Source organism: Pelodiscus sinensis, chromosome 3 (assembly GCF_049634645.1).
Source record: "Pelodiscus sinensis isolate JC-2024 chromosome 3, ASM4963464v1, whole genome shotgun sequence".
Classification (NCBI taxonomy): Eukaryota; Metazoa; Chordata; order Testudines; family Trionychidae; genus Pelodiscus; species Pelodiscus sinensis.
This window is the reverse complement of record NC_134713.1, coordinates 109,497,665-109,512,625: the sequence shown is the minus strand read 5'-3', so window position 1 is coordinate 109,512,625 and position 14,961 is coordinate 109,497,665. Positions and strand designations below refer to the sequence as shown.

General features: G+C 40.3%; 1 long non-coding RNA gene across 1 annotated transcript in view; it reads left to right on the top strand.

Moving 5' to 3' along the window:
* Positions 1-10,481, top strand: part of LOC142827639 (uncharacterized) — a 102,700-nt gene extending 92,219 nt beyond the window's left edge. Inside the window, exon 4 of the long non-coding RNA XR_012902338.1 lies at positions 9,595-10,481. This is a non-coding gene — a long non-coding RNA (uncharacterized LOC142827639). The remainder of the gene's footprint in view (positions 1-9,594) is intronic.
* The last annotated feature ends 4,480 nt before the right edge of the window (positions 10,482-14,961 follow it).

The window sequence follows — 14,961 nt, the reverse complement described above, 5'->3', positions numbered from 1 at the left end:
AGAAGTAATTCCACTGCAGTTAGAGGAGTCATACTCATTTAAAGATAGCGTAAGAAGAAAATCATGTCCCTAGGCTAAAACATGCTTATAAATGTGATGAGTTTTTTTTCTGATCACATAGGCAAGAATAAATTGTTACAACAGAACCTGGCTACAACAATGCTTAGACATGGTTATTTTCTTGGTGCAGGTGAGGCTTAATTAATTTCTTAACTTTTTTACTGTTTTGACTTTGTTGGCTGCATCTACCTTACTAGGGGTGTTTTGTGAATGAATTTGTGCCAGCACACCTTGGGCTGCCTTTGACTAACAAAGCAAGATGTACTCTGACATGGTATTTTCCATTTTCACATGGTGTAATCAACTCTTTAAATGCTTATTTCACAAAATAAGAGTAGCGTCAGCACAGTTGGAGGTGTCCTTAGCTCCTAGCACTGACGTAGGCTGAGCAGTAATAAATACATGTGATTGAGAAAACCCTCAAACATAAGCCGTCAAGCAATCCATTCCAGAGGAAATTTGTCATGGTATGGAAAATTATTATTATAATGTCTTATAGAAAATAATAACCTTTCAATATATTTTTAAACCATTCTGTATAATTGAACAAAGAATCAGAGCCTTGTTCAGAGATTCTAAGGGTTAGTTTAAAATAATAGGAAGGTACACTTTTCTATTAAAATCTGTGGCTGTCTCTACACTGGCACCCTTATTCCTACTTTCAAGGGATTCCTTTCAAGTAGGAATAAGGGATCTTGTGGAAAAGGGCTTATTTTCCACAAGATTCCATCTAGACTGGCGCTTTTCTCCGGCAAAACCCCGTGCCGGAAAAAAGCGGCAGCCATGTTCATGCAAATGCCGCGGGGGATATTTAAATCCCCTGCGGAATTTGCAATTCCGACTGGTCTCATTAGCATCCCTTTTCCAGAAAGGGGTGCCAATGTAGATACAGCCTGTGTGATTTTAGTGTAATTTCTATATAACCTTCTTGGTTTCTTGGTTTCAGCCCAGTTAAATTCGGTAGGACTTTTCTATAAGAAAATGTCCCACAGATGCCCCCTGTAATATTTATCTTAAAAGTGACAGGCAGAGGCAAAGAACCTAACTCATTCCCACCCAAAACAATTTAGTTGCAGGCCTCTGACTACAGGCAGTGGATGGCCATTTGTGGATCACTAAGCAGATACCTGCAGCCTGGACTTAGGTGCCTATTTTGAAAACAGAAGCAGGGCTTAGTACACACACCTCTCTCATCAGCATCTCCCATTGGCTAGTATAGACAGCTCACCATCTAGTGTTCTGGTTTTTGTGAATTGCTTTCTTAGGAAATTTCTACACAGCATGTCTAGGGTGAGTGGGACTTGAGTCAGCTGGCCTGTGTCAGGGAACCTGGTGCTTGAGAGCCTACATTGAATTTTAACCATAGGTCAAGGGTTTTCTGACCATGTGTGAATCTAGGACTCTAGTCAAATCCAAGTCAAAGTTAGCCTATCCCAGAATGTCATGGGCCCCAACCTGTGCCCACACTATAACCCTATGAACTTGGGGCACTGTGGGAAAACTCTACTGTCCACCCTGATTCCCAACTGCAGTGGTGCTATTGATGGAACGAGGCGTACAGAAAGTTCGGAATGGCTTGCTAGTTCGAACTATCTAGCCCGTGCCGCGTGTAGCCGCGCTGCACGGGGTTCGAACAAGCCGGCATTTAAAAATGGCGCCGGCCAGCTTATGCAAATAAAGCCCGGGAAATTCAAATCCCGGGCTTCATTTGCACGTTTGGTATGCATACATTACCCCGCTAGTTCGAACTAGCGGGGTAGTGTAGACATACCCTAAGGGGGTAAGGCTCGAGCTGAGCCTCAAACCAAGGCTTACATTGCTATGTAGACATATCCTTACGTACCTATCTCTCCCCAGTCATTGTACAAGTGCCTAATTCAGCTTTGTCTATTGGGGTATGTCTACACTACCCCGCTAGTTCAAACTAGCGGGGTAATGTAGGCATACCGCACTTGCTAATGAAGCCCGGGATTTGAATTTCCCGGGCTTCATTAGCATAAGCGGGCAGCCGCCATTTTTAAATCCCCGCTGCTTCGAACCCCGTGTAGCGAGGCTACACGGGGCTCGAACTAGGTAGTTCGGACTAGGGTCCTATTCCGAACTACCGTTACTCCTCGTGTAGCGTGGCTACACGGGGTTCGAAGCAGCAGGGATTTAAAAATGGCGGCTCCCCGCTTATGCTAATGAAGCCTGGGAAATTCAAATCCCGGGCTTAATTAGCAAGTGCAGTATGCCTACATTACCCTCCTAGTTCGAACTAGGAGGGTAGTGTAGACATACCTTTGCAGTGCTGTTCTTGTGATTTTCTAGGCACCTAAAAGTCAGATGTCAAGATGCTCAGATTTATAATGCCTAAATCCAGTGGTGAAAGTAAGCGGGTGTGCCCTGGTGTGCAGCTCCGGCAACAGCTGGCTGAGCTGTGGCAAAAACCAGCAGGGAGCTAGTTAAAAAGCTGGCAGGGACCCGTGGTTTCAAGGACAGTATCTGTAAGAAATTTTAAGTTACTTTTACCCCTGCCTAAATCACTTCATGAATCCCATCCTAAACCCCTTAAAATATTTGTTTTATAATCTAGATCCCAAGTGCCCATATTTGTCTGCACCATTCTGGTCCCCGTAGCAAAATTGCAGACACACTCATTACAGCTCTGCTGTTAAACGTTCCAATCCAGTGCCTATTAAAATCAGCAGGAGCTTTCCATTTGATTTCCATGAGCACTGGTTCAGGCCCCAATAAAGCAATGTAACAGGTTTTTTTTCCATAATCAGGCTTTAGACTATCTTTTAAAAATTACAATGTAAATTTTATGATTCTCATAGACATAGTTATATCAACAGTTTGTGCAATTCTTCCAAACTCTATGTATCTTCCCCCATCCTACCGTGTTTTTTAATATTAGTGAATTGATTCTCCCTCATTAGAGCAGCAGTCACATTATCATATCTCTCAGATGCACAGCACACCTTAAAATGAAAGTTTTTTGTTCAGATCCTTGATTTGCCCTCCAGTTCTCAAATGCAGTCAAGTCCTAGATATATTTACTGTAAATCAGAAAGTATTACAAGAATAAAGAAACCTCCATGTCAAATTAAACAGTGCATTTAAAAATGATATCTTGTCTGCCATTTGACCAGCCATGTGTCACCACATGACATGTTCTCCCCTCCACGCCACCAACATAATGTTATGTAGTTTCATCTGTCTGATGTTTAAAATCATAACTTCAACTATCAGAAGAATTATTAGACCTGTCTCCAATATAATTTGTTAATAAACACAAATGGACACTGTGAAATTGTCCTGCAGTGGTCTAAGAACATGGGGGACCAATTTCAACAGAGACTGCTATGAAACAGGGCACATATTTCAAACTGGCTATGAGCTCTATTTCACTAATTAATGATCAAGTGCAAAGTGCTTAGGCACTGCAACAGTCTTAGCATGAAATCAGACAGCCCCTTGGTTTCTGTCTGGTCATCCAGGTAAGCTACCCTCTGTGATAGATAGTCCCTAGAAAGCATTTGACAAAGTCCCTCACCAAAGGCTTTTAAGTAAAGTTAGTTGTCATGGGATAAGAGGGAAGGTCCTCTCGTGGATTGATAATTGGTTAAGAGACAGGAAACAAAGGGTAGGAATAAAGGATAAGTTTTCAGAATGGAGAGAGGTAACTAGTGGTGTCCTCTAAGGGTCTGTACTGGGATAAATCCTATTCAATGTATTTATAAATGATCTGGAGAAAGGGGTAAACAGTGAACTGGCAAAATTTATAGATGATACTAAACTGCTCCAGATAGTTAAAACCAAAGCAGACTGTGAAGATCTTCAAAAAGATCTCACCAAACTAAGAGATTGGGCAACAAAATAGCAAACAAAATTCAATGTTGTTAAATGTAAAGTAATGCACATTGGAAAAAATAATCCCATACACATACAATATGAGGGGGACTAATTTGGCTACAACTACTCAAGAGAGAGATCTTGGAGTCATTGTGGATAGTTCTCAGAAAACATCCACTCAATGTGCGGCAAAAGAAAACAATGTTAGAAATAATTTAGAAAAAAATAGAGAATAAAACGGAAAATATCTTAATGCCTCTATATAAAACCTATATAAAACATCTTGAATACTGCATACAGATGTGGTTGCCTTATCTAAAAAGGATACATTGGCATTGGAAAACGTTCAGAAAAGGGCAACAAAAATGATTAGGAGTTTGGAATGGGTCCCACATGAAGAGATTAAAGAGACTCCTCTTTTCTAAACTGAAAAGTCCTAGACTAAGGAGGGATATGATAGAGATCTATAAAATCAGGACTGATGTGGAAAAAGTGAATAAGGACAAATATTTACTTGTTCACGTAAGAAGTCTGTTATTTTGAAATTATTTTGAAATTACGGAATTGCTGTGTAGATGCTTGCATAGTTATTTTGGAATAATGGCCATTATTCTGAAATAATTTTGCTGTGTAGATACACCACCAAATGTAGCAGATTTAAAACAAACAAAAGGAAGTTTTTCTTTATGCAGCGCACAGTCAACCTTTGGAACTCCTTGTCAGAGGATGTTGTGAAGACCAGGAATTTAACAGAGTTAGAAAAAAAACAAAAAACTAGATAAATGCATGGTGGTTAGGTCCATCAGTAGCTATTAGCCAGGATGGGTAGAAATGGTGTCCCTAGTCTCTGTTTGTCAGAGGCTAGAAACGGATGACAGGAGAGGGATCATGAGAAGATTTCCTGTTCTGGGGCATCTGGCCTTCGTCACTTCCTGGAGACAGGATAGTGGGCTAGATGGATCTTTGGTCTGACCCAGTATGGTTGTTTTTATGTACAAGGTTAAAATAGGTAAACTTAGATCAAAAGTGCTTAATTTGTGCCAGGGCAGAGCATGGATACTTCTAGGCTTGACAGTTCATAGCCTCAGCACCTCTAGATTCCTGACCACTGGCTGCTAGTCTCCATCCAACTAACTCTGAAGGAAGTGCTGCCTCCAGGAATAGCACAGAAGTAATGGTGGCAATAACAGTATTATGTCAATAGCTGCTATTCTCTGACCACCCACCCAGTGCTTAATTTGAGCTGGATTTTTCCAGGGCTGAACCTGACACCATTTTTGTTACAGATTAAGCACTATACATGCATACAAATGAGCACCAGTCTTAAAGTCTCAAAAATAATACAAGAGCTTCTATAATAAGCAAGCTCTATATGTCCTTGAGGGCTAATTCAGTCTAAGCACTGGAGAACTTTTGCTTATGCATAGTATTCCTTGCATCTCTGAATCCAAGCAGCATCAAGCTACAGTTCCTCCTTGTCAAGGTTTTTTATTCCCTTTCCCTCATGCACTTTGAGCTACAAACTCAGCTGCTGGAAGGAATTCACTCACACAACTCCTCTTCATGGGTGCAGGGGCGAGCAATCAAATCTTTTGTCCTTTTGGATGTTTCACAATAATTTGTTTGGTAATAGGGGCCCTTCCTTGTAAGGTGGGACAAAGCACCTTCTGTTAGCAAACAGCACTTTACACTAATGTCTCTCTCCTGCTTGGTCATTTACATAGTCACAAAGACTCATAATATACAAACTTAAATATGATCTTGCAATATGGGATACAGCTGTTACAAGTGAGATTTATATGTGCGTAACCCCCTTTTTCCTCCCCGTAGTTACTCGGGAGCAGGTTGCACTCACAAGTGTCCCTGGGTGCCTGATGGTTTTAACATAAAAGGAGAGCCTGAGTACCCCAGTGGAGATGTTGTTTAGTTGAGGAAACCCTATCCACTCCCTTGCTGCTGTCCCTTGCTCATGAAGAACATATAATGGTGGTGCCTCCACCTGGCTGGCCCTGTGACCCACTTACTGGTGTACCTTGGGAACCTCCAGGAATAAACTAATTCCAACAATAAACTGGCTCTAACTCCAGAACAACAATTACAAGTCATAAATAATATACATCTAATAGATTGCATTAGAATGAACAACTTTCACTTAACTTAACGAAACAGGATTTAACAAATTAACAGTGAATAACATCTATTAACAAAGTACACAGAAGTAAAAGGAACTTATCTAGATACCATTTGCACTGTCAATATTTATCCCACCCCAGAGTGTGCACACCCCTGGACTCAGAGTCCCAGACTCTTGCTTGCGTGAGCGCGCTTGAAGAACTGCAGCTGTAATGGAGATTCTCTGTAGGTAGGGTGTATGTGGGTCCAAGCTATGCAGCAGCTCTGGTTCATTGGGTTGGCATTTCTGCCTCTCTTTGAACCCAGAGTTAGTCTGTATCTCTGAGGTCTGTGCCAGGCAACATTTTCCCAAAGATGCCCAGTTACTCACAGTGTCCTTCTGTGTGCTAGATGCAGAGTAGCTTCTAGCCACAAGTTCAGCCAAAGGGCCTTCCCTGTAGGGAAATCAGAAGCAGCCAGCTAGATCCCAGTTCCAAAGGCTCGCTGTCCCAGTCTGTATCTGCAACATAACAGCTCCTGACCTGGATCAAACTCCTCCACAGCAGCTAGGCTCCCTTTCTGCTCCAAAAAGAGAGGGAAAAGTCCACAGATTGCTGAGTCTTCCTCCGCACAGGTGGAGAGACTCAAATCTCCCAAACAAAAGTCACTTCCTTCCTGGTTTCCTCCAGGGCTCATGGGAATTGTAGTCTCTGGGGCTAGATTGCAGCACATAGGATCTTCCCAGAGAATAAGCAGAGGAACCTTTAGTAAGGGGACTACACGTGCAACAACTTTAAGCACATTTTTATAATTCTGATATCTATATTAACAATACTAATACAGAGATCATAGGACTGGAAGGGACCTCGAGAGGTCATCGAGTCCAGCCCCACACCTCAAGGCAGGACCAAGCTCCGTCTACACCATCCCTGACAGATGTCTATCTAACCTGTTCTTAAATATCTCCAGAGAGGGAGATTCCACCACCTCCCTTGGCAATTTATTCCAATATTTGACCACCCTGACAGTTAGGAATTTTTTCCTAATGTCCAATCTAAACCTCCCTTGCTGCACTTTAAGCCCATTACTCCTTGTCCTGTCCTCAGAAACCAAGAGGAACACATTTTCTCCTTCCTCCTTGTGACACCCTTTTAGATATTTGAAAACCGCTATCATGTCCCCCCTTCATCTTCTTTTTTCCAAACTAAACAAGCCCAGTTCATGAAGCCTGGCTTCATAGGTCATGTTCTCTAGACCTTTAATCATTCTTGTTGCTCTTCTCTGTACCCTTTCCAATTTCTCCACATCTTTCTTGAAATGTGGCACCCAGAACTGGACACAGTACTCCAGCTGAGGCCTAACTAGTGCAGAGTAGAGTGGCAGAATGACTTCACGAGTTTTGCTTACAACACACCTGTTGATACAACCTAGAATCATATGTGCTTTTTTTGCAACAGCATCACACTGTTGACTCATATTTAACTTGTGGTCCACTATGACCCCTAGATCCCTTTCCACCATGCTCCTTCCTAGACAGATGAACCAGACTGATTCCAGCTGTGCATTTTTCAGTATTCAAGGCTCTAGGGCCTTTTTGACTTTTTCTGTTGCTGATCAAGAAAAAGCACCAGAAAAGCAAAAAGGCTTATTCTATATTTGATGTGTATATGGAAAGGAGTGGAGGAAGAGACAGATCCAGATCATTCTTCAATGAAACCATTCAGAAGAGATCATCTTCCAAAAATGTATATAAGAGGCAAGGAATGAAATGAATTTCAAGAGAAGAAGGCAGGTGGGGTCCCAAATCTCCACTGTCAGGACTAATTACATAAAAGAGATGTAGAAATGAGAAAGGTGATTAACTAAAATAACAACTGCTTCTATGTTTCAACCTCTCATCCCCAAATGTTCACCCACAACTTTTTTGAAGATTCACAAGTCCAATTAGCTTTTCCTCCCATTATTTTTTTATTTTTGAAAGCTTCAGAGCAGAATTGTAAAAGTGACAAAACAATATATATATACTTACTGTGGCATTTTGGTCCATACCAGATAGAAGAACTATCAGAAATCTTTTTGACTTTACAACCTGACATTCTTATTAGTAGCTTGTCCCAGTCTTTTGTATTTCTTCTGGAAATGTTGAGCCCTGAACTGAAACCAATCTCTGAACTATTTTTCACATAAATTGGGATTGTTTTTATTGTTTATGGCAACTATGTAACAATAATAGCAATAATAACATTTATCTTATAATGTATGAGCCATAGAATGTGGTACTAGTCTGAAAAATAGCAATGGAAAAATCATATCTTGGGTTCAATTTTTGTATCGCAGTTACTCCCTAATTCCCAGAGTGTCTTTGGTGTTTTTTTCCCTAACTGATAGCCCAGCAAATCTCAAATGGGGTATGAAAGTCAAGATGCTTGTGTAGCTTGTACGTCACCAACTAGGATTCTGCAGCTGGAAATAAGCTAGGTGATGCAGAGCTGGTCTGCATAGACGGTCTAGTTCACTCTCTCCTAGCCATTCTGGCTATGCTCTATTACCAAGAGCACCAATAGTAAATCAGCAGATTATGACATTGACGATATCCCAGAAGCAGGTATGCTGAGTTAGAAGGTGTCATTTTTACTAGTCATTTATGGCCCACTGCTGTAGCAAGGACAATTGGATCCTATGGTAGGAAAAGGAAAACACCCCCAACCCCTTTTCTAAAGACGAATGAATAGTTAATTTAACAAAAATAAAGCAATTGCCAGAAATAAATGATCAGATAAGAAAAACCGTAACTTTAAAAATTGTTTACAGCTCGTTTTCAGATTGTTACTGCTTTATTTAAATAGTAGGTTGCTTTGGAACTCAGCAGCCTCTTAGCTTTACCCATCACTACATAATACATAAGAGGCACATATATTTATGCAATAATTTTCCAGGTTGTACAAGCATATTTTTGAACAATGGCCAAGCAACAAACCCTATTAGACACTGCTGCCAGATTTAAAGGATATGAACATATGTTTCTGGCATTATTGGATCTCCCTACATATTGCAAGTTTGAGATTTTCTTGTAAAAATGCCTTTCATATATTAAAATTTGCTTAACTCAGAACTCCTGTTCATGTTACACTGAGGCTAGCATAAGCTTCCAAGCTCCTGAATATGTTATGCATCTCTGCCATCCAAATATTCATTCATGGATGGAGAATCAGGAATGCAAAGAGCAGTTGATGAAAATGATCTATCTCATAGAGATATGAAAGTTGGAAAAGCATGATAATTTTACTTCAGTATCTGTGTGCTGGAATTTGACAGGCTGGCTGTATTCGCTGTATGAAAGAACTGCTGCTGAGACCTACTAGTAGTATTTTGTATTTTTCCACCAGTACAAATATTGGTAACTATGGTCTTTGTGTCCACTGGGTACGTAGTCTGGATCAAAACAAGACTCGTGAGAACATATGTAAAGTTTTCAAACAAGAAGCTTTATAAAGGGAACCATCCCACCTTGCTTGCAGTTATTGTGTGAACAATGTTAGCATGCTGTTTCATACAATGATCAAACTTTTTTCTTTTTTTTAACAGCTTCTACCACTTTCTGAGAGAGTCCCTGTGCATAGAATGGAGCATGCCATTTAAACCAGTAAGAAAAAAAAATGTTTTTAAGTCCAGTTTCCATGTTCTGATCCAAAGTCTATTGAAATCAATGGGAGTCTTTTCATTTAGTTCATTGGGTTTTGGATCAGGCTCCCATGTTCATCGTGACCACTGATCCACAGGCCACATTTTGAGAAGTTTTGAAATAACAGACCTGGTGACGTGATGTTACTATAGGTATTAAAAGTCAATATTTACCAATGGTTCTCAGACAGTAGTATTGAAGATACTGAAGTATTACTCTGAATCTGGAAATAAGCATGGTGGCTCATATAGACTGTATAGTTATGGCAATCTTATTATGCCTTTTTCTTCTTTGTACCATCATGCCTTTGCATTTTTAATCAGTCTGCTTGTCTGAGACAGCTGCCTTTTTCGTAGACACTGCTGATACATGCTTCAGAGTGGACATACACTGTGTTTTCTCAAGAAGAATTGACTTTTGTTCTTTCTTATGTTTTTTCTTTTTGGGTGTGCCTAGACTACAGGGTTTTGTTGACAAAACTATACCTGCGTCTACACGACCGCCGAGTTCTGTCGAGGAATAATGCCTTTTTGTTGACCGAGTTCAGTCGACAGAAGGCGTTATTGCATCTACACTGTCCTTGGCGTCTACACTCTCACGTTGTCAAAGAGTCTTGCTTTGTTGACAGAACTGGATGAAGTCTAGACGCTGTTTGTCGACAGAAGCTTTGTTGACAGTATCTGTCAACAAAGCCTTTATCAACAAAAGCCTGTAGTCCAGACGTACCCCTTATGTTCAAAAAATAATTTGTTCAGAAAGTATAAGGCTCCTGTTTAAGTATAAAGATGCATGATAGTAAGATTAGTAGTTTTTTGTAAATATTGACGTTGGTGAGGACAGCTATAACTTTCAGGTCCTGATCTTGAATAGTAGTTCTAAATGCTATGTGCACGCAGAGTCTACAGGATAAAAGCCTGGGGATATAATGCACTTCCCTGGAGATGTAGTGAAAAAGTGTCTCGTTTGATAAACATCACAGAATCATAGCACTCTTGGCCAGAAGGGACCATCAGATTACCTTGTGTTACCTCCCATAGATCACTGCTCACTCACTATCCAGCCACCTACATGCTAACCCCAACAGCTGAAATTAGAGTAAAGTATTACAATGTTCAGAAACTAAGCTATTGTGTTTCACAGACAGAGACTAGGAGAGACCAGTGCTTTTTTTGTGACGGCACGCACCAATATGGCGTACCGGCACCTTTTTTTTTAGAGTACTCGCATCATGCTGCTTTCCCCCATCACAGCCCCCAGCTGGTCCTGGGAACACTCGCATCACTTTCCCCCAGCACTGCCCCCAGCCTGACTGACTCCTTCTGCGGGAACAGCAAGATGAAAAATTTGCTTTTCACTTATGCGCGTGCGTATATTGACATGATATAGGAAGAAGGATAGGAGAGGCATTTTTCAAATTTACTTTCATCAAGAGATGAGTTTTTTTTTAAACAAAAAGAGCACTGGGAGAGATTATGGTGCAGGCTGGACTGAGGGCCCTGTAATGATAGGGAATTGATTAAATGAGACATACTCAAGATAAGAATTCTTAATAAAACTTTGTAGATGAAAAGATTTCTTATTTGTCTAATCATGAAGCTATGAGTAAAGCTCATTAGAGCTTTGTCTCCTGTGGTATTTTCCTACAGATGACAGGAAGTTGTTGAAAACTACACCAAAGGAGTATATCTCGGAAGCAAAATACTTGCCAAAAAAAAGTATAATGAGATAGTTATTAATACTAAAAGTGACTAACAAGAAATTGAAGGAACCTGGCTATAGGAAATACATAAACCATTTGCTCTCTCATGTTTTTAAAGGCAAGAGACAGATAAATATAACATTCCTTTAAAGAGCAGGCTGCTGATGCAAAAAAGCAAGGCTAGGAATTAAAGCAAGACCTCTGGGATCAGTCAAGGCTAGATCATTGGATTACTGAAATATTGTATCATGCTGATCTGTAAATTAGTTTCATAGAAAATATAATGACCAACATATTAATGCTAGCTGAAGTAAATTGAGTCACGATTTCAAAGCAAAGTTAATGGATATCGAGATGGCAATTTATTGAATCTCATTTAAGTTTATAATGGGTTCCATTCCCTGTTGAGGTAAAGCAGAAAACTAATCCTATTCTACACTGTCCCTTCAGGGCTTTGACCTTTTAATTAAACAATACTTTTATGAAAAGAATTATGAGAAACACTTTAAAGTATTTTAACTGAGCAATAAACTAGAAAGCAGCTTATTTATTGTTTCATATTATTGTAAAATATAACCTAAGAGAAGACAAAAATAAGCATATTGATTTATCTTTGCACCTGTAAACAGGAAAATTCAAAATCCATAGGAAAATTCAAAGCTCTCAAGGGCAAAACTATCATATGCAACGACATCTGTGAAACATTCAGTGTTGTTTTAGCCATTGGTCAAAGAATAATAGAAAGACAAGGTGGGCAAGGTGATATGTTTTCTGAACGAATTTCTGATGGAGATAGAGACAAGCTTTCAAGTTTATACATTTTCTGAAGAACTCACTGGAAAAAGAGCTCAGTGTAAGTTCTGTATAAGTTAACAAGCGTGTTTCCCTCACCAACAGAAGATGGTCCAATAAAAAATATTATCTCACCCACCTTGTCTTTCTAATTTGGGAAGCATGTCATAATCAGTGATTACTTGAAATTTCTAAATGATGTGGCAGTATTTGAGACATGTCTCATTGTATTGTGACTGAGTCATACAAACTGAGAGGCAAATTCTGTAAATCTAGCACCATTCCATTGACTGCCATTTCAGCCACAGCAAAGTAATTGAAAGCAGAATCTTCAATTTTGGCAGTTACAGTGCGGCTCACAGAGCACTGCAGGGAAACCACTTTTATGTGTCCAAACTGTGCTCTTTGTGATGGTGGAGCAGATCCACATTAGTAGCTTTTGCAATGCCACAGGGAGCAGTGCATTGTGGTAGTTATCCCACTGTGCAACTGGCCATAGGGTGCTTTGGGAAGGAATTGTAATGCAGCATGGGGCAGTCAGCATCACATGATACAGGTTTCCCAATCCCATTGCTCTATGGTCATTGTGCTACACTGACAGCTTCTTTTCAACTGAAGTCAGGAGCAGGGGAGAGTGTGATAGGGAGTGTGTGTGTGTATGTGTGTGTGTGTGTGGGTTGGTGGCGTGGGTGGGGGATGTCAGCATGCTGTCTTGTAAGTTCAGACAGCTGCAGAAAACAACCCCTCTAGAGGCAGGGGAAGGGGAAACCCCCAACATTTCAGCTCCCCCTGCCTTCCTCCCTGGCTCTTTGCATAGCCTCTCTCTTTCTTTCACTCACACACTTAGCCTCTGTGTTCAATATCACAAGCATTTCATCTGAATGATTTGTGCTTTGTCCTGAAGCAAATCAGCACAGCATGCAGGCTGTCAGAAAAGGAGCTCTAAAAGAGGATATGCACATGCTTGCAGGGCAAACAGATTAGTTCCAAACAAAGAACAGAGGGGACTTGAGGGATTATGGGCCATTTCCAGAGGCCAATCATAATACAGAAAACAATTTGTGTGTCCACACTACCCCCTTCCCAACACTATATCCAGGGCACAGCAAGCTCTATTCTTCTCATTGAGGTGGTTTACCCAGAGTGCAGCAACTGTGGAGGTAGTGTGCACTAAGTGCCTTGACAGTATGGACATCTCAGTAGTTACAGTGCTGGAAGCTGAGCTACTGTACAGTAATTTGCCAGTGTAACTTGGCTGGACACTTACTGTTTGAGCTTTTCCTCGAGAGCTATGTTATGTTATGGTACAGTTTCACACAGTAACTGTGAAGCCATATCACCCCTGGCAACTCATGTTAGCTGTTAGTCTGTAACTTTAAAAAAAACAAGTAGTTCTGTAGCACCTTACAGACTAACAAATATGTATGTCTAATATCATGAGCTTTCATGGGCAAAATCCACTTCTTCAGATTGAGCAGAGTGGAGAAAAAGGGCGTACCCTCACAATTTTACAGAAAAAGAAGAAGGGGGAGAAGTCAATTGTACTATTAGTGCTAGTGAGGCTAATTGAATGGGCTGGAATGTCTCATACTTAGCTTTTGATGTCAATTGGGTATTGAATGTAAGGAAAGCTGATTTTATATGGCACATCCAGTTCATGTCTTCTTCAAGCCATGAGAGAGACTGTCAAATTTACATACGAAGGCCAATTCCATAGTTTCTCTCTGTAGTTAGTTTTTGAAATGTCTTTGTAAAAGAATGGCTACTTTTAAATCCATGTATATTGGTCAAACTGGACAGTCTCTACGACAAAGGACAAAGGGACACAAGTCTAATGTCAGAAACAGTAATACACAAAAACCTGTAGGAGAATATTTTAACCCACCTGGGTCCTGAGACCTGCAAACCCCCCCCCCCCCCCCCCCCCCACCACCAGCTCCCTGCTCTGAAGGGCTTGGGTGATACCAGGTAACTGCTAGTTTTGCAATAAGAAAATAATTAAGGGCTTTTGCAAATGTTACCCTTAGCCTATGTCTACACTAGTAAACTATTTCAAAATAACTAAATTTGACTTCATAATTCTCCATTTTACAAAATCAAAATAGCGTGTCCCCATTATGGGGAAGCCCCAAAATTAGTCTGAGGCAGGCTCCATTGATGTGGATATGCTACCTCAACATAGAGCCCCAAAAACACTGGGGAGTAATTAGTTCAAATTACTCTAGGGAGTAGTTATTTTGAAATAGCAGCACCAGAGCGTCCACACTAACACTATTTCAAAATAACCATTTCAGAATTAGCATTATTCCATGAGGAAAGCAGGAGAACAGATTTTGACATAAGCAAATCCAGGCAATAACAGGCTCAGTAGTGTGAACGCTCCATTTATAAATTCAACCTAAGGGGGTTATTTTGAAATAAAGCACTAGTGTAGACCAGGGCTCAGAGACTTAGGTTCACAAGGCCAATTTGAAAATTACTTAGTAACTTAAATCCTTTTGAGTTTCAGTGAAATGTATGTAGTGGGTCACTTTGAAAATGGGCTCCAAATTCCCTTTTCAAAATTTTACTTGTAGAGAATTTCAAAGATGCTCATAGGATATAAATGCTTATTCCCTGAAATTGGGCAATTAAATCCCAGGTAGAAATTTTTTAAATGGTTTTATTTTTGGGGAGCCCACTGAATTAAAATGTAAACTTGCAAAAGCTGTAATTTTTCTATGTTCATTGACTCTAGTGTGAACAGCCCTGGATGTAATGGAAATATTCATGTGCAGAG